The sequence below is a fragment of the Taudactylus pleione genome, unplaced genomic scaffold (assembly GCF_031769625.1).
Source record: "Taudactylus pleione unplaced genomic scaffold, aTauple2 ptg000327l, whole genome shotgun sequence".
In the NCBI taxonomy this organism is placed as follows: Eukaryota; Metazoa; Chordata; class Amphibia; order Anura; family Myobatrachidae; genus Taudactylus; species Taudactylus pleione.
Window position 1 is genome coordinate 3,198,716 of NW_028284728.1, and position 24,619 is coordinate 3,223,334.

At 43.6% G+C, this 24,619-nt stretch overlaps 1 protein-coding gene across 1 annotated transcript in view; it reads left to right on the plus strand.

Annotated features, from left to right (window-relative positions):
• The first annotated feature begins 2,182 nt into the window (after positions 1-2,182).
• The window catches only part of KCNJ6 (potassium inwardly rectifying channel subfamily J member 6), a 288,588-nt gene continuing 266,151 nt past the window's right edge, over positions 2,183-24,619 (plus strand). The window contains exon 1 of the mRNA XM_088443123.1: positions 2,183-2,228. The gene's annotated coding sequence lies outside the window, so the exon portion shown is untranslated. The remainder of the gene's footprint in view (positions 2,229-24,619) is intronic.

The window sequence follows — 24,619 nt, forward strand, 5'->3', positions numbered from 1 at the left end:
GCCGCGACTTGCCCACATCTCCCCCACTGCTGCCCACTCTAACACATACATACACATATATACACTCTAACACATACATATACGGTACCCATACATACTTACGCTTTTGATGCAGCAGATGCAGGTTGCTAATGTGGGTGGGAACCTTGCATCATTAGGCCCTGTATTGGCTCTGCTGCCACTGCAGCCAAAGTAGGGTGGAATCGGTCTGTCAGAGGGGGTTTCTAGGTACTCACACACACCCCCACCGCCATGCGTGCGCTAGTGAATATAGAGGAAAAGTGATAGCTGCCCACTGAGCGTACTGCGCATACGCGGCCTCGGCTTGCGCACGTTTCAGTAAATGCTGATGGAAAAATGTGGTGACGTAGCCCATAAGCTGCAATGAGGTAATGCTTTGCATTCTGGAGCTTGGTAATTCTTACAGTTTAGCAGCCCCCGGAGAAACCCAAACCTATGGGTGCTGCTTTTGCAGTTGGAGATGGATGGACTGCGGCAGATATCAGGGATACTAACTTTTTGCGGGGATGACCCAGAAACTGCTGTTTTCAGGAGATTTCATGACTTTGGTAAACATGCCCTAAACCTAAATAAAAGTCAATTAATTTCAGTACTTCATTGGCCCATCATCAACTTGAGAACTTTGCCAAAAAAAAATAGTGTATGTATACAATAGGTGTTGTTTGCAGTGACAGCAATATGAATGGACATGAAAGGTATCGGTGAGGGAACTTATAAAGCATGTCAGTAAGATGAAGGGGGGAGTTATAGGGTTCTATTTACTACAATCCGCATATTGAATGCGGATTGTAGTGTGATATTACCAAGTGAATTCGCATTGCGAATTCAGGCAATATCACAGGGATTTACTATAAATCCCTTGCAGGGACAGAGCTTGCGATAAAGCTCTGTCCCTGCGGATCCCATCCGCACTCTAGTCGCGGTATTTTCGGAAAAAATACCGCGACTAAGAGTCCACACATGCGCTGACCCACCGTCGCTGCTACCCCCACCGATGCTAAGCCCCGCCCCCCGTGATTGCGGACCCCCTTGCGACCCCCCCTCCCCCCTGTGACCCCCCCCTCCCTTCATTACACTTACCTGCATCCTCCTGGCCTCTGGTGATCTTCTCCGGGCTTCCCGGTCAGGTGATCTCCCATACTGCACTGGGACCCGATCACCTGATGACCGGGCCCCAGTGCACTGTGGGAGACCAGCTGACCGGAGAGGAGCCATCACCGGAGGCCCGATCACCGGTCCCTGGATTCAGGTAAGTAAAAAAAAAATGTTTCAATTTTTTATTTCTTTTTTTTACAGCAATCAGCTTGCGGTCTGTTTAGACCACATAGCTGATTACTGGTACCGGCTCCCGCCTCTGCTCTCCCCGTTAGAGCAGAGTGGGAGCCCGGTAACCGGGGGAGACCCTGGATAACGCCACCTCCAGGTGGCATTATTATCACAGGGCTTTCCCCGGTATTTTTTTACAATTTATTTTTAATAACTCTGGTCGGATCACATTTCCCATTACAATTATGGGAAATGCGATCTGCTTTACTAAAAATAAGTGATACTAGGGGTTGGAGTAGAATTGTACTAATTCTTCTCCAATTGCCCTGTAATAACTACAGGTGAAACTAAAATAATGTGAAAAGGGTGTGAAAACACCCTTTTTCACTTTATTTTAGTAAAAATAATGTTAATAAATAGAGCCCATAGAGAGCATCAATGGATGCTGTCATCATTCCCTTTCCCCAGTAGGTGGCGCTGTGCGCAGTGGCAGCCTCAGCCTTTACTGCACGGTTCACAATGCACAGCAGCAGCAGCAGCAGCAGCGTCTCCTCTGCAATTGGAATGAGCCCGATTCATTGTATCTGCAAATTTCATGACGTTTCCTAACGTGTTTCCAGCACTTTACCTGCTGCCTGTGCTTTTATTCAGCATTAGGCTTTGCCCCTGCTGACTGAATTCATTGCATCTGCCTTTACTGGCCCAACAAGCTAATGAGGACTTGATCCAGGTTCATCTAGTGGTTTTATCATTTTTGGAGGGGGAGCTATGCCAGTACAACAGGATGGAGGACCAGTGAGGGGCTGGGAGCCCAAGGTCTGATCAGATCTCTAACTAAAAAGCTTTTTTTTTTTTTTTTTTATCCCAAACGACTGAAGATCCATCCAACAGAGGTACTTCAGGAGCAACATGAGGATCTGAGACCCACACATCAAAATAAGGTACATGCTGAACCCCTCTTGCACTTCTAATCATCCCCCTGCCCGTTCATTAGGCTTATACTACAATTGCTTTGCCTACCTTACAGGGCAGATGTCAGGAAGTACTGTAGGAAAGTCTATAGGATAACAAAAGTGGGTCCTATAGGTTCCAAAATATATAATATTATCAGGAACTTAAATTAAAAAAAAAAAAAAACAGAAAGATTTTCTTTCCATAGAATTCAGCAAATCATTGCTAACATGTCACATAAATTTCATTTTATTACATGTAGTGCCTCGATCATCTCACCAATTATATCTTTCCATACTGGTTTAATCAAATCCCATTATCTAAGCCTCGGTGCCTTTCTGCTTAAATGGAAGGAAGGAAGATAATGAATCGATTCTCATCCAATAATAATAATTTTTTTTAAATTACACATTACGGCTAGCAATTATGTGATGGGGTCTGAACCACAAATATACCCACCAATGTCATATTAGGTATGAGACTGCAATTCATTTAAACTTTACGAGTCCCGCTTGATTGTCAAATGAGCAAATCAATATATTATATGCAATTAGTATGAATACAGTCTGTCCATTTCTAATTATATCTGCACGTATCATTTCATTATGTAACTTGAGGGGAGGGAGGGGGGATTGTCTGATTGTCCCAGCAGGGAATACACATCAGTGACCATCCTTATCTCACAGCTCATTCTGCATTGTCTGTGACCAAACACATTGCTCAGCTATCAACTTTTCACTGAATAACACAAGACCCGTCACTGGGCGCCAAATATTGTTTTATCACATTATTTGTTTCCTGGGCGATGCTTATATGCAGAACAGGTCTTAGAAATATAAATTCTATATTAGCAATTAGTATGGGGGGAATTGTGAGCTGCTTTGAGTTAATGAAGAAATCGCTAGCTCTGTGTCACCATGGTGACTTGGGAAGGGTGGTGGGGGGGCTGTTGTTTATTTAATGAGACAAAAACAATTTACAGTAAATGTGATTGTTTCGTAATATATAATAATATCTGTTATTATGGTCAAAGTAGAAAAAAAATACAGACACATGTTGGTGTTTGCTTGATCTTTGTGTGTCCATGGATTTAATACTTTGCAGTGTAGCAGGATGCTCTGTTTGTAGGCTGTAGGATGTGGAGTCTACTCTACAGAAGTAGATTTTCAGCACCATGGAGAGAGCAGTGATCTGGTTTGTAGTTGTACAGCTGTGTCCTGGGGCTACATTTCTACATTGTGGGAACTTTTACAGCAGGCTTAGTCACTCAGTGCATGTTACAGGCTGCAACAGCTGGAGTGGTACAGGTTGCCCCAGTCTGTTTTACAGCAATCTGTCTGCTCATGTCTTAGTGCAGTTATAGGTTTATGTTGTTATATGTTATGGGGCTGATTCTGTGATTCTGGGGGGGGGGGGGCAAGTAATTGCATCTGGAACACACCATGATGCAATGCAAGAAGTACAAATACTTTTATTTTTTGTGCATGCAGAGTAAATACTGGCTGCTTTTGCATGTAGTCCACAAAGGCTGGTCAGATTTATTTTTACACTGCAAATTAGATTTGAGTTCAGACACGCCCCTCCCAAATCTAAATCTCTGCACATTTTACATCTGCCCCTCCTGCAGTGCAACATAGTTTTACCAAGGTGCTAAATGACTTGCTGTGTTTTCTCCCAACAGAATCTGACCCTATACAGTTATATATCTAACAGAATGCTAATATACCTGCAGGTTCAGGCAATTTACTTGCTACAGCTTAAAATGCATAATGGGTATTGGTGACTGACAGGTGGGGGTAGCGAGGCATTCAGCTAAACTTAGTCAAAACAAACCTTGTCATATATATATATAATGTTGGTTACTTATTGCCTTTGTTCTGCCGTTTGTATGGAATCCTCCTAACTACCCTTAACAGTAGCAATGCACCATTCAAGGGCTCTTATTAAAACAGCCAAACTGACCCATTTATTAAGATAACGTTCCTTTGTAATGATGGCGAATCAGTAATCAGTGTTTTGTAACCTTAACCTTTGTAATGATGGTGGTCCAGGGGAAAGGTTGTAGAATAATGCAAAGTAAAGCAGGATTTGTGAGTCCTGTGTATTTTGGCCCTTTAACTGCAAATATATCTGCACACGGCTTGAAGCGGATTTTTAAGTTCTTGTCAAATTGAGCTGTGAAAAATGATGTTTCTGTATGAGGCTGATACTGTCTTTCAAAATAATTTGCGCTAGATGGTGATCCTCTGACAGGAGGGTGAAAAGCCACAACAGGGAAGGAATTATTTTAAGGTTTCCCTGAAAGTTTTCCTCTCTAAATGGTGCAACTATAATGAGAACCAGGGCCGTAGCTAGGGTAGTGCGGCCGGTCTCAGCGCACAGGGCACCACAGTTCAGGGGGCGCTGTTTGGGCCTGTCAAATTTCTGTTTATTATCATTCTTGCTTGTAGCTTCCTCCTTATTTCATCCCCAGCATCTCCTGGCCTACCCTATCTCTTCACTGGCCCTTCCCCATGAGGTCATTCCCCTTTTTTGGGAGCATTATGTCCCTTGAAAAATGAGTTGGGCGCCAGTGCTCTTTCTGGCACAGGGCACCAAAAAGTCTAGTTACGGCTCTGATGAGAACTGTTAGTAAATTGCATCGTAACTCATCATTTGCTAGGTTGTCCATACACATAATATTGACTTAAAACCTGTTCTTCTTAAGCTGTCTTTTCAACCTCATATGTTATCAGAGCAACACACATTGTACAAATAACCCCTCACTGAATCTTTAATCATTTGTGGGTGCAGAACATTGTATTGGGGTGGACAGCTGTTCCGCAGTTTCACAAACACCAGTTCTGTCACAGCCCCAAGCAGCTCCATTAACAGTTATAATAACTTGTCTTATTAAAGGGGCACTGTTACATGTCTACTACCTGTTGTATTATTAATAGAACATTATGTGGTCTCCTCTGTTACTCCAAAGGCTTCCACAGCGGCGAGGTATAACTGTTGCACTGTGTACTCAGGGGCGCCGGGAGGAGGTGGGAGAGGGTACTAAATACCCAGGCCTGATGTAGGGACCCAGCCTAGGCCGGATGCTGAGGGGGACAAATGTCCTTCTTTGCAGCACGCGGTGCCAATTGGTGTCGGCTTTCATACTATTTTGTATGGTATTAATGAGGGGGTATAGCTATGCCTCCCGGATTTGGCCACGCCCCCTCACTATCATCCAGACCCAGCAGATGTCTCAGCAGCCATAACCGTTACTAATTACTGATAGACTGACAGATATTCTCTAACAAAAAAAGAAGAGAATAACCTGTGGCACTCTGGAACACAAAATATAAAAATTAAATAATAAAATTTGAAATATATATAGAAAAGAAAGGGACATATACACCTAGCCACTGTGCTTATATGTTACCAGCAGAAACCACAAATAAATAACCAAAAAAAGAAAAGTGCAAAAGGGGTATCTGATAATCCCTTAATAATAATTGTGAAATTAAACCAGTTAAGCAACACTAATATATTAGTAAATAAATCAATAAAATGCAAATATGTCATTAGCAATTTATTACAGCAGGTCAATCAATAAATAAATAATGAAAGATAAAAAATAAAGCATGATAATACAATTTATAAATGCAATGAACATAGAACAGTATGGGCTGTATTTACTACAATCGTCATTTTGAATGCAGATTGTAGTGTGATATTACCGACTGTATTCGCATTGCGAATTCAGGTAATATCACAGGGAGTTACTAAAAAGCCCTTGCAGGGACAGAGCTTGCGATAAAGTTCTGTCCCTGCGAATCACCTCCGCACACTTATCACAGTATTTTCGCAAAATATACCATAACAAGTGCCCGCACATGCGCCGCCCGGCCACTTTTAAGCCCCGCCCTCCCATCGCTAAGCCCCCCCCTGCGATCACGACTCCCTCCGCGACCCCCCCTAATTTACCTCCAGTGATCAGAGCTTCGGTGATGTACTTCATAGCTCTGGTCAGCTGACCAGGCCCCAGTGCAGGATGGGAGACCAGCTGACCGGAGGAGGACATCACCGGAGCCCCGATCTCTGGCCTATGGACTCAGGTAAGTTTTTTGGGTTTTTTTGCAGTGTATCAGCGTGTGGTCTGTTTAGACCACACAGCTGATCACTGGGGCCAGCTGCGGGCTCTGCTCTGCCTTTTAGAGCGGAGCTGGAGTCTGGTAACCGGGGGAGACCCTGGATAACGCCACCTCCAGGTGGCATTATTATCACAGGGCTTCCCTGGGTTTTTTTTTCACAAATTATTTTTAGTAACTTTGGCCAGATCACATTTCCCATTAAAATTATAGGAAATGCGATCTGCTTACTAAAAATAAGTGATAATTAGGGGTTGGAGTATAATTTTACGAATTCTTCTCCAATTTAGTGACTTTAGGTGAAACTAAAACACCCTTTTTCACTTTATTTTAGTAAAAATAATGATAATAAAAAGAGCTCTATAAGAGAAAAATCCTTAGAAACTATGAACCAGCGCTGTGTCATTCGGGCTGGGTGGAGGTAATAAAATATCACCTAAAAGAAACAATGTCTCTAGTTGCAGCTGCAATGATGTTCCGACTTGTGATTTATATCTACATGTATCCACGTTTATAGGAAGCAATAAGTAGATCTTCCAGCTCTGTTTAGGATAAGAAAATGAATGTATATATAAGTGTGTAGTGTATTTAGCACTCAAAATCCAGACTATATAACGGGGGAGACAATGGTTATGCTGTGGAGATAAAATTGTATACCTGCAGCCGCGTCTGGCTAAACAGAGATTGTTATCCCCACTCCAATATATTGTATAGGAGAAGAAAGTTCTTTTCTTAAAAACAGGCTCCCCGATAGCCTCACTGACAGCGGGTGCTTGCGAGTAATGTCATACGGGCACTCACCGCTGCAGATGTGAAATTTAGACCACGCCAATGTGCCGTTCTACTCCCCCGTTGTTAATAAGGGATCCTGCCTTTAGCTGGAGATGAGGCCTCTGTGCTTATGCCGCGGTGATTAGAGTACCCGCTGTTATTGCCTGCGGAGTCTCGTGAACGAGGCACAGTGATAGCCGGGTTGGAGGAGGTGCATACGCTGCTGCAACTGGTCCTCAGAAGTTCAACTAATATCGTTCCCTAACGCGTTTCTTCCTTAGGAGGATTTCATCAGAGGCGTGCGTCATCATTTGCTGGATTGTCCATAAACATAATATTGACTTAAAACCTGTTCTTCTTAAGCTACCTTTTCAACCTCGTATGTTATCAGAGCAAAACACATTGTACAAATAACCCCTCACTGAATCTTTCATCATTTGTGGGTGCAGAGCATTGTATTGGGGTGGACAGCTGTTCCGCAGTTTCACAAACACCAGTTCTGTCACAGCCCCAAGCAGCTCCATTAACAGTTATAATAACTTGTCTTATTAAGGGGCACTGTTACATGTCTACTACCTGTTGTATTATTTATAGAACATTATGTGGTCTCCTCTGTTACTACAAAAGGCTTCCACAGCGGCGAGGTATAACTGCACTGTGTACTCAGGGGTGCCAGGAGGAGGTGGGAGAGGGTACTAAATACCCAGGCCTGATGTAGGGACCCAGCCTAGGCCGGATGCTGAGGGGGACAAATGTCCTTCTTTGCAGCACGCGGTGCCAATTGGTGTCGGCTTTCATACTATTTTGTATGGTATTAATGAGGGGGTATAGCTATGCCTCCCGGATTTGGCCACGCCCCCTCACTATCATCCAGACCCAGCAGATGTCTCAGCAGCCATAACCGTTACTAATTACTGATAGACTGACAGATATCCTCTAACAAAAAAAGAAGAGAATAACCTGTGGCACTCTGGAACACAAAATATAAAAATTAAATAATAAAATTAGAAATATATATAAAAAAGAAAGGGACATATACACCTAGCCACTGTGCTTATATGTTACCAGCAGAAACCGCAAATAACCAAAAAAAGAACACTGCTAAAGGGGTATCTGATAAAACCTTAATAATAATTGTGAAATTAAACCAGTTAAGCAACACTAAAATATTAGTAAATAAATCAGTAAAAAATGCAAATATGTCATTAGCAATTTATTAGGTCAATCAATCAATAAATAATGAAAGATAAAAAATAAAGCATGATAATACAATTTATAAAGGCAATGAACATAGAACAGTATAAGAGAATAGTCCTTAGAAACTATGAACCCAGCGCTGTGTCATTCGGGCTGGGTGGAGGTAATAAAATATCACCTAAAAGAAACAATGTCTCTAGTTGCAGCCGCAATGATGTTCCGACTTGTGATTTATATCTACATGTATCCACCTTTATAGGAAGCAATAAGTAGATCTTCCAGCTCTGTTTAGGAAAAGAAAATGAATGTATATATAAGTGTGTAGTGGATATAACACTTGTGATCCACTTTTCAAAATCCAGACTGTATAACGGGGGAGACAGTGGTTATGCTGTGGAGATAAAATTGAATTCCTGCAGCCGCGTCTGGCTAAGCAGAGATTGTTATCCCCACTCCAATATATTGTATAAGAGGAAAAAGTTATTTTCTTAAAAACAGGCTCCCCGATAACCTCACTGACAGCGGGTGCTTGTGAGTAATGTCATACGGGCACTCACCGCTGCGGATGAGAAATTTAGGCTGCTCCACAGTGCCGTTCTGCTCCCCCATTGTTAATAAGGGATCCTGCCTTTAACTGGAGATGAGGCCGCTGTGCTTATCCCGCGGTGATTAGAGCACCCGCTGTTATTGCCTGCGGAGTCTCGTGAATGAGGCACAGTGATAGCCCTAGTTGGAAGAGGTGCATACGCTGCTGCAACTGGTCCTCAGAAGTTCAACTAATATCGTTCCCTAACGCGTTTCTTCCTTAGGAGGATTTCATCAGAGGGGTGCGTCATCATTTGCTAGATTGTCCATACACATAATATTGAAACAAAAAATACCCAAGCGCTACTAGACATACAAATAATTAACTTAAACAGTAATAAAAAATAAGAATGTACATACAGAATAAATTGAATACAGCAGCAGAAAACGATATGTGCTTGTGAAAATCAGGTGGAACTCAAAGCTAATAATTGTATTATCTGTGCTAATTAGGATGAAAAGAAGACCTGACTGAAAATAAAACACAATATAATTTATCAAAATATAATAAGAAATTTAATATCCTGAAACAACAATATGACCGGTCATAGAATATCACATATAAGACAATAATATTATTATTAACTACAGAAAATTAGTAAAAGCTAAATAAATCAATACATACTACATGCATGGTAGTGTATTATTGATTTATTTAGCTTATACTAATATTCTGTAGTTAATAATATTATTGTCTTATATGTGATATTCTATGACCGGTCATATTGTTGTTTCAGGATATTAAATTTCCTTTTATATTTTGATAAATTATATTGTATTTTATTTTCAGTCAGGTCTTCTTTTCAGCCTAATTAGCGCAGATAATACAAATATTAGTTTCCAACACAAAATATTGACTTGAAACCTGTTCTTCTTAAGTTGTCTTTTCAACCTTGTATGTTATCAGAGCAACACACTTTGTACAAATAACCCCTCACCGAATCTTTCATCATTTGTGGGTGCAGAGCATTGTATTGGGGTGGACAGCTGTCCCGCAGTTTCACAAACACCAGTTCTGTCACAGCCCCAAGCAGATCCATTAACAGTTGTAATAACTTGTCTTATTAAAGGGGCACTGTTACATGTCTACTACCTGTTGTATTATTTATAGAACATTATGTGGTCTCCTCTGTTACTACAAAGGCTTCCACAGCGGCGAGGTATAACTTGCTAACTGTTGCACTGTGTACTCAGGGGTGCCATGAGGAGGTGGGAGAAGGTAGTAATTACCCAGGCCTGATGTAGGGGCCCAGCCTAGGCCGGATGCTGAGGGGGACAAATGTCCTCCTTTGCAGCACGCGGTGCCAGTTTGTGTCGGCTTTCATATTATTTTGCATGGTATTAATGAGGGGGTATAGCTATGCCTCCCGGATTTGGCTACGCCCCCTCACTATCATCTAGACCCAGCCAATGTCTCAGCAGCCATAACCATTACTAATTACTGATAGACTGACAGATATCCTCTGCAGAGCAACAGAAAGTGACAGGTAAGTGAGCTTGTGTAGGAAACTCTACAGGAATAACTATTGCAGCATCACCATGCCAGGACAATTATTCCACAACAAAACATTGATCAGAGGGAAACATTTGTGCAACCAGTTATTTACAGACGAGCCATAGCAGCTCCACCACCACCATCTTGGTAATAGGGTCCCTTTCAGGAAGGTCCTGTGTTGCCTCGATTATGTGTCGCATAGATGTATTTTCTGTTTTCCTTCTGGCCAAGCAAAAATAATATGGATGCAAACTTAGAATTGCGCAGGATTCACGTCCCATCACTTTTGCAAATGTAAAAACTCAAACAAGTATAATAAATGGCTTCCCTCTACAAAGTGGCAAATATATCTATGTGTACGTTAATAGCCTTCGCTACGGCAGCACCGAGTATGCCAAACTTACATTTCCTCCTATAGCGTTTCTCAGAGCTATTAGTTCATGGGTACCTGCTGGAACAGATAGGGACAGAGACATTAGGTTGCTATGCACAATTATGCATAGTAAAAGTGAATATATGAGCTCAGTTGATGTAATGCACTCTCTGTTAACACACGATCCATTCATCTGTATTCCTCCAGTGCTAACGCTGGCGCCATGCATGCTGGGTAATCTTTTTATTACAGGCGAGTTTACTATAGAACGAGGAGATGTGGTTCCGACCCAATGGCAGAAGTGTTAAAGCAACTATTAAAGGAGTGAAAAGCAAGATTATAAAACTAGTAAATACTGTATAGGTGGCAATTTATAAAAAGCCAAATATTTAATATATTTATTACTATTATTGTTTTTTTATTATTATTTATTAGGGATCGGAACAAGAGGGGGGGCGCCCTGTGTCAGCGGGGGCAGTTAGCAGGGGGTGACTCGGTATATGTATATGCATATACCCTGGGCTCCTCTGTTTGGCTGCTGGCACAGAAGGGGGTGGAGAGAACAGGGAGAAGGCAGGAAGACAACACTGCTTACGCCATGATGAGATGGTGAATGCGTTATTAGCTGAGCTTTCCGTTCCTTTATAAATCGCACTCACCATACAAATGTACGGTGATGCGATACACACAGTGGCGGGTGCCCTGCTAGAGAATATAAGCTTCTCCAATGGTATCTTGCTCTATGAATCACACGAAGCAGATAAATGCCCTGTTTTCAGATAAACAGAACACTTCACTGCTTCATGAATAGACCCCAAAGTACCAACCAATCAGCTGCTAACTGTCATTTTTCAAACACACCCTGTGACAAGGCAGTTAGGGGCTGATTGGCTGGTACTTTATCTATAATCCAAGACTTAGTAAATAGACCCCATAGCCTGTAAAGTGACAGTTAGGAGCTAATTGGCTGGTACTTTACCTCCGTCCACTTTATGTCTCTCCAAGGCTTAGTACATACAGATGTGCCCACATACATCTATCGTCTGTGTGCTACAAGTCACGCCACACATAACTCGGTAGCGCCGAGCATCTTTTCATGCATCTTTTTACCTTCAAATGCGTCTTATTCACACAGCAATGCAAATAGATAACACAAGCAGCTTCTGCTGATTATAATGATATGCAGCATGCCTATGTTCTGTGTGTGACTGCGGGTGTATCTGCATGCTAAACGCTACGTTACAGTGTTACAGCCGTTGATGCTGTAACGTAGAATTTCGCATGCAGATACACCCTTAGTCGCTCAGTGAACATAGGCGTGCTGCATATCATTATAATCAGCAGAAGCTGCTTGTGCTATATAGTTGCACTGATGTGGGAATAAGACGCATTTGAAACTAAAAAGACGCACACAAAAAACGCTGGGTGATACTGATTCACGCCATAGCATGGCGCGACTAGAAGGGCTGTTTAACGCGCCAGAAGGCTAGATATATGGGGACCAGTGTCGGACTGGCCCACAGGGAAGCAGGGGAAATCCCCTGTGGGCCCCACTGCATAAAGGTCCCACCCCCTCCTCTAGGGATCATGTTCCAGACTGTGCATTAAATTGTACATTGTTACTCTATTAGCGGGTCACTTACCTTGTGGAGCAGAACCATTGGTTCTTGGTTTGCTTCTATAAAACCTATATTAATATTTGTCTAATGGGTAGCCAAGCAACTGTGGTGGCTGGCCACACCTCTGAATCATGGGCCCCTAACTGCATTCCCCCAGTGGGCCCTTTATGCCCCAGTCCGATACTGATGTTGACCCATCTATAGACCCCTCAGTAGCACATCAACAAGTGAGTCAAAAGTTTCCTAAGCTTACATAACCAGGCAAAGGAACATTTTTTTATTTTTTATAAATTACCCTAATAATCACTTATCTTCCACATCATTTATGTTACCGATATTTACAGTTATTACAAACACACACACACGCATATACAGAACACACACACATACATATACACACACACACACACACATACATATACACGCACACACACACATATACACACACACACATACATATACACGCACACACACGCATATACACACACATACATATACACACACACACGCATATACAATACACACACACATACACTTTTAATTATTTTTTCACATAACCTTTTCATCTCAGAGGCCATGCTTAATCATCTGTATCTGTGTTTATTTACCATCATAATAGAGCTATTGAGAATCAGGAAACTCATTCACTGCCTGTAACATGATATTTTACATTGTACTCTATTTAATATTCATTTGTTAAAATAAATATGATAAGACCTGTTCCAAAATTCAATGTGCTAAAGAATGACATATTGCAGAGACAAGACCATTGTGTTGCCGACTGCGCAGCCAGACCGCAGCTTTATTCAGATGTTTTCATGGTAAGACCGACAGAGTACAGTATTCAGTTATTTCCCATAGAGGGTAACTGATCCAGTCACATCTGTGACTGATATCCCATGTTCCTCAACAGAGAAATACATATGGCAGCCTCCGTATACGTTAGTAAATACAAATAAATGTTTTTCTGAACACATACATTAATGGATTAAAAATAAACTCCAACTAGCTTGAAAGTAGGGGTGTGCACCGGCCACTTTTCGTGTTTTGTGTTTTGGTTTTGGATCTGGATCTTTCTTCGTGTTTTGGATCTGGATTGGTTTTGCCAAAACCACCCTTCCGTGTTTTGGGTTCTGGGTTTTGTGTTTTGGATCTGTATTTTTTTTTTAAAAAGCATAAAAACAGCTAAAATCACAGAATTTGTGGGTTTTTCTGCTCCTATGCTATTATTAACCTCAATAACCTTAATTTCCACTCATTTCCAGTCTATTCTGAACACCTCACACCTCACAATAGTGTTTTTATGTCCAAAAGGTTGCACCGAGGTAGCTGGATGACTATGCTAAGCGACACGAGTGGGCGGCACAAACACGTAGCCCATCTAGGAGTGACACTGCAGTGGCAGACAGGATGGCAGTTTGAAAAACTAGGCCCCAAACAGTACATACTGCAAAGAAAAAAAAGAGGTGCAAGATGGAATTGTCCTTGGGCCCTCCCACCCACCCTTATGTTGTATAAACAGGACATGCACACTTTAACAAACCAAACATTTCAGCGTCACGGTCTGCCACACAACTGTGGCTTATATGATTGGTTCGTTTGGGCCCCCACAAAACAAGCTGCCAATTAATCTGTCCCTGCACAAACTGGCTCTACGGAGGCAAGATGTCGTCCTCATCCACCGATTCCTCACCCTCTTCAGTGTTGTGTACATCCGAATCCTCACAGAGTATTAACTCGTCCCCGCTGGAATCCACCACCACAGGTCCCTCTGTACGTTCTGGAGGCTGGTCTCCCTGGAAGAGTTGATAATTCATTTTTATGAACATCATCTTCTCCACATTTTGTGGAAGCAACCTCCTACGCCTTTCGCTGACAAGGTTCCCGGCTGCACTAAACACTCTTTCGGGGTACACACTGGAGGGGGGGCAACTCAGGTAAAATAGAGCCAGTTTGTACAGGGGCCTCCAAATTGCCTCTTTTCCTGCCAGTACAGGTACGGACTGTCTGACATACCTACTTGGATGCTGTCACCGATGTAATCCTCCACCATTCTGTCAATGGTGACAGTATCATATGCAGTGACAGTAGACATGTCAGAAATTGTTGCCAGGTCCTTCAGTCCGGACCAGATGTCCAAACTTGGTCCTGCCTGCCCTGCATCACCGCCAGCGGGTTGCTTAGGATACCTAAGTTTTTTCCTGGCAGCCCCAGTTGCGTGAGAAAATTAAGAAGGAGCTGTTGACGTGTCACGTTCCGCTTCAGCTGACAGTGTTTTCACCAGCAGGTCTTTGCACCTCTGCAGGCTTGTGTCGGCCGGAAAGAGAGGCACCACATAGGCTTTAAACCTAGGATCGAGCACGGTGGCCAAAATGTAGTGGTCTGATTTCAACAGATTGACCACCCTGGAATCCTGGCAAAGCGAAAGAAGGGCTTCATCCACAAGTCCCACATGCCGAGCGGAATCGCTCTGTCTTAGCTCCTCCTTCACTTTCTCCAGCTGCTTCTGCAAAATCCTGATGAGGTGAATGACCTGACTCAAGCTGGCAGTGTCTGAACTGACTTCACGTTGGGCAAGTTCGAAGGGCTGGAGAACCTTGCACAATATGGAAATCATTCTCCACTGTGCTTGAGTCAGGTGCATACCCCCTCCTTTGCCTATGTCATAGGTGGATGTATAGGCTTGAATGGCCTTTTGCTACTCCTCCATCCTCTGAAGCATATAGAGGGTTGAGTTCCACCGCGTCACAACTTCTTGCTTCAGGTGATGGCGGGGCAGGTTCAAGAGTGTTTGCTGGTGCTCCAGTCTTCGGCACGCAGTCGCTGAATGGCGAAAGTGGCCAGAAATTTTTCGGGCCACCCAAAGCGTCTCCTGCACGTCCCTGTCGCTTTTCAGAAAATTCTGCACCACCAAGTTTATTGTGTGAGCAAAACATGTGACGTGCTGGAATTTGCCCAGATGTAATGCCCGCACAATATTGGTGGCGTTGTTAGATATCACAAATCCCCAGGAGAGTCTAAGTGGGGTAAGCCACTGGGCGATGATTTCCCTCAGTTTCTCTAAGAGGTTGTCTGTGGTGTGCCTCTTACTGAAACCGGTGATACACAGCGTAGCCTGCCTTGGAACGAGCTGGCGTTTCTGAGATGCTGCTACTGGTGACGCTGCTGCTGTTGCTGCGTAAGGTGATACATCTACCCAGTGGGCTGTCACAGTCATATAGTCCTTAGTCTGCCCTGTTCCACTTGTCCACATGTCCGTGGTTAAGTGGACATTGGGTACAACGGCATTTTTCAGGACACTGAGGACACTTTTTCTGACGTTTCTGTACAGTCTCGGTATCGCCTGCCTAGTGAAGTGGAATCTAGACGGGATTTGGAACCGGGGACACACTACCTCCATCAATTGTCTAAATCCCACTGCACTAATGGTGGATACCGGACGCACGTCTAACACCAACATAGCAGTCAAGGCCTCAGTCATACGTTTTGCTTCAGGATGACTGCTGTCGTACTTAAAGGACTGTTGGAGGGTCAATTGTTTAGTAAAAGTAGTGGTGTTCCTACTTCCTCTCTGGGATGATGAACGACTCCCAGCAGCAGCAACAGCAGCAGTGGCAGCAGGAGGCGTAGCAATGCAGGATCTTCCGGAGGAATCCCGGATAGGAGAGTCAGTCATGCCAGTGACATGGCCTGCAGGACTACTTCCGATCCTGACTAAAGAGGAAATTGACGAGGAGGGAGTTGACGGTGTGGTTTGCAGGCGCTTGGATACAACAGGACAACGGGATTTAGGTGTCCCTGGACTGCTTACGGTCTTAGCCAAAGTTTCTGAACTTGACAGTAACTTTTTATGAACGCGCTGCAGGTGCCGTATAATGGAGGATGTTCCTAGGTGGTTAACGTCCCTACCCCTACTTATTTCACCTTTACATATGGTACATATGGCAAGACAGTTGTTGTCCGGATTTGGATAGAAATATTGCCAGACCAAAGAGGTGGAATGTTTGGTCTTCTGCCCAGGCATGACCATGATGGGCTTTTTCATCCCACGGACAACAACTGTCTCCCCCGGAGTCTGATTTAAACAAACCACATCACCATCAGAATCCTCCTCGCCAACTTCCTCCTCAGCGCCAGCTACACCAGTATCCTCATCCTGTTGTACTTCAACAGTGACATCTTCAATTTGCATATCAGCAAGTGGACTGTGGGTGCTCCTTTCAGCACTTGCAGGGGGCGTGCAAATGGTGGAAAGAGCCACCTCTTCCCATCCAGTGCTGGGGAGGTCAGGCATCGCAACCACCACCACACTTGGACTCTCCTTGGGGATTTGTGATATCTTCTTGGAACGCACAGTTCTTCGCTGTGCTTTTGCCAGCTTAACTCGTTTGATTTTTTTAGTGGGAGGAGGGCTTCCATCGTCATGTGAAGCTGAGCCACTAGTCATGAACATAGGGAAAGACCTTAGCCATTCATTGCCACTCCGTGTCATAAATGGCATATTGGCAAGTTTACGTTTCTCTTCAGATGATTTAAATGTTTTTTTCAAGGTCATTTTCCTGAACTTTGTCATTTGGGATTGTATGTGCCCTCTACTATGACATTGGGCATCAGCCTTGGCAGACGACGTTGATGGTATGTTCTCGTCTATGTCATGACTAGTGGCAGCAGCTTCAGCACTAGGAGGAAGTGGTTCTTGATCTTTCCCTATTTTATTTTTATCAGAGAAAGTTTGGTCCTCCATTTATGTTATATTGATATATACGTGTGTCTAAGGCGCACACAAACACAGAAAATAATTTTTTATTTTTGTTGGAGACTAGTGCACTTTGTGGGTTACACCACCCTTTAAAAATGAGCCAGCCGGCCCTTTACTTATGGGACACAGGCGCACGCTTGGCACTACTTTGTTGATGCACGTGCGGCTACTGCGCACACAATTCACAAACACAAAAAAAATATATTTTTTTATTTTGTTTGGAGTGCCCTTTGGGGGTTACAGCACCCTTTAGCAGTCAATCCAGCTGACCCTTTATTTATGGGACACAGGCGCACGCTTGGCACTACTTTGTTGATGCACGTGCGGCTACTGCGCACACAATTCACAAACACAAAAAAATAAAAAAAATTATTTTGTTTGGAGTGCCCTTTGGGGGTTACAGCACCCTTTAGCGGTCAATCCAGCCGACCCTTTATTTATGGGACACAGGCGCACGCTTGGCACTACTTTGTTGATGCACGTGCGGCTACTGCGCACACAATTCACAAACACAAAAAAATATATTTTTTTATTTTGTTTGGAGTGCCCTTTGGGGGTTACAGCACCCTTTAGCGGTCATTCCAGCCGGCCCTTTATTTATGGGACACAGGCGCACGCTTGGCACTACTTTGTTGATGCACGTGCGGCTACTGCGCACACAATTCACAAACACAAAAAAAAATATTTTTTTTATTTTGTTTGGAGTGCCCTTTGGGGGTTACAGCACCCTATAGCGGTCAATCCAGCCAGCCCTTTATTTATGGGACACAGGCGCACGCTTGGCACTACTTTGTTGATGCACGTGCGGCTACTGCGCACACAATTCACAAACACAAAAAAATATATTTTTTTAGTTTGTTTGGAGTGCCCTTTCGGGGTTACAGCACCCTTTAGCGGTCAATCCAGCCGGCCCTTTATTTATGGGACACAGGCGCACGCTTGGCACTACTTTGTTGATGCACGTGCGGCTACTGCGCACACAATTCACAAACACAAAAAAATCTATTTTTTTATTTTCTTTGGAGTGCCCTTTGGGGGTTACAGCACCCTTTAGCGGTCAATCCAGCCGGCCCTTTATTTATGGGACACAGGCGCACGCTTGGTACTACTTTGTTGATGCACGTGCGGCTACTGCGCACACAATTCACAAACACAAAAAAATATATTTTTTTATTTTGTTTGGAGTGCCCTTTGGGGGTTACAGCACCCTTTAATGGACAAGCCAGCTGGCCTTTTACTTATGGGACACAGGCGCACGCTTGGCGCTGCTCCTTTGTTGATGCACGTGCAGCCACAGTGCACACAATTCACAAACACAGAAAAAAATTATTTTTTTTTTGCACTTGGGGGGAGCACCCCTGACGGACAGAGCACCCCCTGGACAACACTACAGCACCCCTTTAGGACTGGGACACTGCACAGTACTTTGGAGTGGACACAGCCCCTATGGACAACTGACTGCACAACACAGTCCAGCCAGCCCCTATGGACTTTGAAGTAGTGGACACAGCCCCTATGGACAACAGCAGCACAGCGCAGCACAACACTACACTACACTACACAGCCCAGCCAGCCCTAACTCCCACCCTCCCTCTTCACTGTCCACAGCCGAGTGAGAAAATGGCGCCGACGCGGGTACCTTATATAGGATCCAAAACCCGCGAGACCCGGAAGGCGGGATGATGACGTTTTGCCTCGATTTCAGTTCCGAGTCAGGCGGGAAAAGTCGAGCCTGACACGAATCGATTTCACAAATCCGAACCCGCTCACCCCTACTTGAAAGTCAGATGTGTTAAATAAAAGTAAATCGTATATTAAAGTGGAATTCAACACAGACAAATGTGGAGGATGGCGGACTGTATTGTGCTGATTTTACCAAATTTACTACCCATTATCCAAAGGTTGCTGACTGGACACTGCCATGTTTCTGTAAAAGTTGGTCACATGCCTAAAGTCACTGCCATCAGGCTTTATGTTGCTTAGTCATCCTACGGGACAATCATATATTTGAATCATTCATCATTCACGGAATAACATTTCCAGTGGCGTAAGTTCGTCCCAGACGCCCGGAGGCAAGTTATAATTTGGTGTGTCCCCCGTCGCAGCCGCTGACCCTGTAATGCAGACAGGCTATAGATAGACGAAGGCAGCAGCTGATGGTCTGACATGGATCTCTGCACTAGTGTATGGTGGCTTCTCAGGTTCCGGGAAGGGGTGCCGTGTATTGGGCGACCGTGACGGTACACTCCGGGTACAGAGTTACAGCCCTAAGTGGGGTGAATATGTTGTGGACAATGGAGGAGGTGCCCCTTTAGAGCTGGAGCCTGGCGGCAGGCGCCTCCATTGTCTCCCATAGTTCTGCCCCAGAACATTTCCATCATTACACAATTTTGCTTTCAGTATATGCGTCACAGGGGATGTAGTCAGCATCCCGGCACCGGAATCTTGACAGCAGTCAGTATCCTGGCTCCAGAATCCCAGCTCCAGAATCTCAACGGTTGCGATCCTGATGGTGAGTATTAGGGTTAGGTTAGGTTAGGTTTAGGGTTAAGGTTAGGGTTTGGTTGCGGGAGGAGAGGCTTAGGGTTAGGCTGCTGGAGGAGGAGGGTTAAAGTTAGGCTGTGTTAAGAGAGGGTTAGAGTGGGCAGGGTTATGGTTAAGCTGTGGGGAGGAGAGGGTTAGAGTCAGGCTGCGTTAGGAAAGGGTTAGGTTAGGCTGCGGGAAAGGTGAGTTAGGGGTAGATTTAGGGGAAGGGTTATAATACTTAGCTGCATGCATCAGGATTGTTCTGCCGGGATTATGACTGCTGGAATTATCAGCGCCAGAATCGCGTACTCAACCCGCATCACAGGATCGCCCACTTATCATGATAGAAGAAGCCACTCTGGTTGATTTTTTTGAAACGATAGCAATTAAAAAAAAAAAAATTGGTGGTGCACTCACATAAACCTGGCACTGCTAGATTATAGTCTGATGCCATTGTGACTGGACCGCATGATAACCGCTGTTGACCAATGGAGTAAACAGCTTTGCCATATACAATGTACAATTCAAATCTGCTGACATCAGCCCAATAATGTGTAAAGGGGTCAGCACTGTGGCCTCCATGATCATATAGTGCCCAGCAGCCAGCTACATGACTTATGGTTATTTCTGGTCATTCTGACTCTACTAGAGAGTTTACTTACATCTGTGCTCAGCGATTATAGCCGTGGCACCCTGGGGTGCCTCAGGGCACTTGCAGGGGTGCCTCAGGTTGATAGTCCAGTACCAAATAATTTGTTTTTAGTCAGTGTAAAAGGCAAAACTAGTGCTAATGATTGCCAATCAAATATATGTAGACAAAAAGAAGGGCAGCCCTGTCAACCACCACATAACTCAGCCTGGGGTGACCTATAAGCGCAGTTTACTTCATTTAATTTTTGCTGAATTTCTCAATAAGAAACTTTTGGCCTAGGGGTGCCATGGGAAAAATGCTGATACTCTAGGGCGCCGTGATCAAAAAAGTTTGGGAACTACTGCACTATTCTATAGTTTTACTCAAACTTATAAAAAGGAAAGGTGGAACTGTTACCTATAGCAACCAATCAGATTTGGCTAGAATTTATCTAGAATTTATCTTCTATACTTACAATAAAGTTGTAATAGTTGTGTTTCTACATAGAAATGTTTTTGGAGAAATATACTCCTTGGCACTGTGTATGAACAATGGAGAAAAAAAAAATTCTACATTTTTGTTTGTCTGCTCTTTCCGGTATCAAGCAAAACTACGGCATGACTTGGATTGCGTTTTCAATATTATATAGCTTAGTCACCTCGAAAGAAAGTGAGCTATGTATCTCAATGTGACATCAGGGAGAGGAGCAATAAAGGAAACAACAGACGCTTGACACTTGGCACGTGCAGTGTGCAGGCTCCTCAAGCCAAAAATGACTAGATGCATACAAATATAATTTTTGGGGGGGACAAATATACTTTTAGGGACTGTTTAAGAACTATGGAGACAACCAAAATTTTTATCAGAATTTGCACAGGCTCCTCAAGTCCAAAATGAAAAATACTATATTAAGCACCAATCGGGCAGCTTATCTTAACTCATGACGTTGCAATTTACATGTCAATCCAGTAGATGGTGCACCATGACAGATACTAGTCGCTGCTCATGTTACTTGCAACCTTTCAGTGTTACTCTAGGTTAAGTAGCAATGGATTTGGGATCTACAAGTTAAAATTTGTTAGACTGGACTGTGAGATTGATTGCCCCTTAAATTGGATTTTGTGCTTTACATAAAAAACATAGAAAACTGGATTCTTGGTTATCGGTGTACTGTTTATTATAGGGGTACAATAATGCCGTCTTGAAAGAGATTGAATCTGTCCAAGATTTCCACCAAAGATTTTTTTTGTGATCAATTTGTACAATATAAAATAATCATCACAATATTAGATACCACTACTATCTTTGTAAAATTAGTTCCACTGAGCAATAAGAGACATCCACGCGAGCAAAGCTGCGGGCAAATGCTAGTAATAATCTGCGAGTCTTTTATTTATGACTGTGTAATAAAATAAAGCCTGCAAAGGTGGACATAGCCTTCAAAATGCACCAGGCAGCCACAAACAGTCAAGGTGGCCATCTTGTTGACCAAACTCATTTTAGCAGGAAAATGTATTGATTCAGTTTGACCATCATCTCTTAATTATAGTAGAGATGTGCGCTGACCCTCGTGTTTTTGTTTTGGATCTAGATTCATCTTCGTGTTTTGGTTTTGCAAAATCACCCTTAAGTGTTTTGGTTTAGGATCTGGGGGGGAGTTTAAGAAATTGATAAAAAAGTGTTTAAAAACAGCTAAAATTATGAGATTTTTGCAATCCAAAGCCCGAAATTGGGATTTAAAATCTGAAATCCGAACCACGGGAAGATCAGAACAACGACTCCAGGTCTCCTCAGCAGATCACAACGTGTCTAGGATCTGTCTGGTTTCATAAAATCCGGGTGGATTTGGATTTCTGGGGAACCGAACTGCACATCTCTAATTTATAGGATGCCAAATATTCTGTAAAGCTGGATAATCATTTGAAAGTTTACGACTTACTTTGGCACAACATGAATGTGTGAAGGGTGTAGGTCAGGACTATCTGGTCTGCACTGATGGGCACTAACAAGATCAAAACAGGCTTAAAGATTTTCTATTTCAGGACAAACTCTTTGCATCCTCTTTAAAACATGGACTCATATGGTTGCCTTATAAATGTTATTACCCATAATACTCGTCAATAAGTTTAGCTTACGGTATTTGTATGATTTTTACTTTCAAAAAAAAATTCTGATTAGTTTATTGTTATTTTTCATCATTTATACATTTATATTATATTATATATTATAATTTATATTATTATTCATTTTATTCATATGCAATTCTTTACTCTCATTTCCCTGTAAGCAGACAAGGAAATAACAGTTGCAAAATGCAAATGACCATATTACTTGTACTATTATATTACTCTATTTGTGTTTTCCATGTTTTCATCTCCAATAAGTGCTATGCTTGCCAATTACATATCTCTTAGATCTTATGATTAATATATTCTCTCCAGAACCAACACTGTAACGCAAACAACTTGATGGATTATTTTAAGATAGAGATTTACATTGTGCATGTTATTCGCTGTGACACAGGAGATGTAAAACTCGCTCAGCCGGGGAGGATGTGGGTCCCGGGCAGACGAGCTGCTACATAATAACATTAGCTAATTAAAATAACACACTGTTGTTTTAACTTCATGAGATTATTCGCCGGTATGGTATAACAGGATAAAGTGTTCAACATGGAAAGAAAAGAGGTTATATCCTATCTCCTCACATCGCAAAATCGGGTGAGAAACAGCCCACTGAGCTGACATAAATGATAAATAATGATAAATAGGGCTATAGGATATTAAAGGTTTATTAAAGGCAGAATGAAAATTATATTTTTCCCGTTAAATGCTTGGACTTTGAAAATAGCAACAATTGAACATAACAGATGCACATATAGGCCCTCATTCAGAGCCGGACGCTCTGAGCAGAGCGCTCGCTCTGAATGAGGGCCGTCCTCCATAAAAATGGAGCATCCTCGTGGACGCTCGTATAGCTGTGGGTCACCACCCACAGCACATACGAGCGTGCAGGATGATGGTCGCGATGGTCTTGACCATCGCGACCATCGCCAGTGCGACCAGAAGCCTGTGGTCGGGGTTTTCGACCACAAGCCCTGGAGTGATTTTGGTTCTATCAGAGCCGAAATCACTCCCACTGACATCACTAGTGATATCAGTGGGGCCGGCTTCTGACGGTAGGCGTTCCCATCGGAACGCCTCCGTCTGGCAGGCACGCCCCCGGCGATGTTGATTGACAGCACGCCCCCTTTGATCAGACACAACGAGCGAAGGAAAGTCCTTCGCTCGTCGCGTCTGGCGCATGCACACGACGGAGCTCCCTCCGTCGTGCGCATGTGCAGTGCACACCATCGACCCACTTGCGAGCGGACAGCCGCTTGCGAGTGGGTCTGAATGAGGCCCGTAGACCATTAAGGCGCCACACGTATGTATGAATCCACTGACCCATAAATATAAGCTTTTCTTATTGATCCTTTTTACCTTATTACAGAAAGAAGTACTGGAGGCGTTTAGGCCTGTTATACGCTGCAAATGCAATATAACATTATCGGAATAGTCATATTATATATACAGACATAGGACATATATATATATATTAGGGGTGAGCGGGTTCGGATTTCTGAAATCCGAACCCCCCCGAGCCCCCCCGATCCGAGTCCGATCCGAATCAGGCTCGACTTTTCCCGCCTGACTCGGATCTGAAATCGAGGCAAAACGTCATCATCCCGCCTTCCGAGTCTCGCGGGTTTTGGATCCTATATAAGGTACCCGCGTCTGCGCCATTTTCTCACTCGGCTGTGGACAGTGAAGAGGGAGGGTGGGAGTTAAGGCTGTGTAGTGTAGTGTAGTGTAGTGCTGCTGTTGTCCACTACTTCAAAGTCCATAGGGGCTGGCTGTGTTGTGCTGTGCTGCTGTTGTTAATAGGGGCTGTGTCCACTACTTCAAAGTAGGGGTGAGCGGGTTCGGATTTCTGAAATCCGAACCCCCCCGAGCCCCCCCGATCCGAGTCCGATCCGAATCAGGCTCGACTTTTCCCGCCTGACTCGGATCTGAAATCGAGGCAAAACGTCATCATCCCGCCTTCCGAGTCTCGCGGGTTTTGGATCCTATATAAGGTACCCACGTCGGCGCCATTTTCTCACTCGGCTGTGGACAGTGAAGAGGGAGGGTGGGAGTTAGGGCTGTGTAGTGTAGTGTAGTGTAGTGCTGCTGTTGTCCACTACTTCAAAGTCCATAGGGGCTGGCTGTGTTGTGCTGTGCTGCTGTTGTTAATAGGGGCTGTGTCCACTACATCAAAGTCCA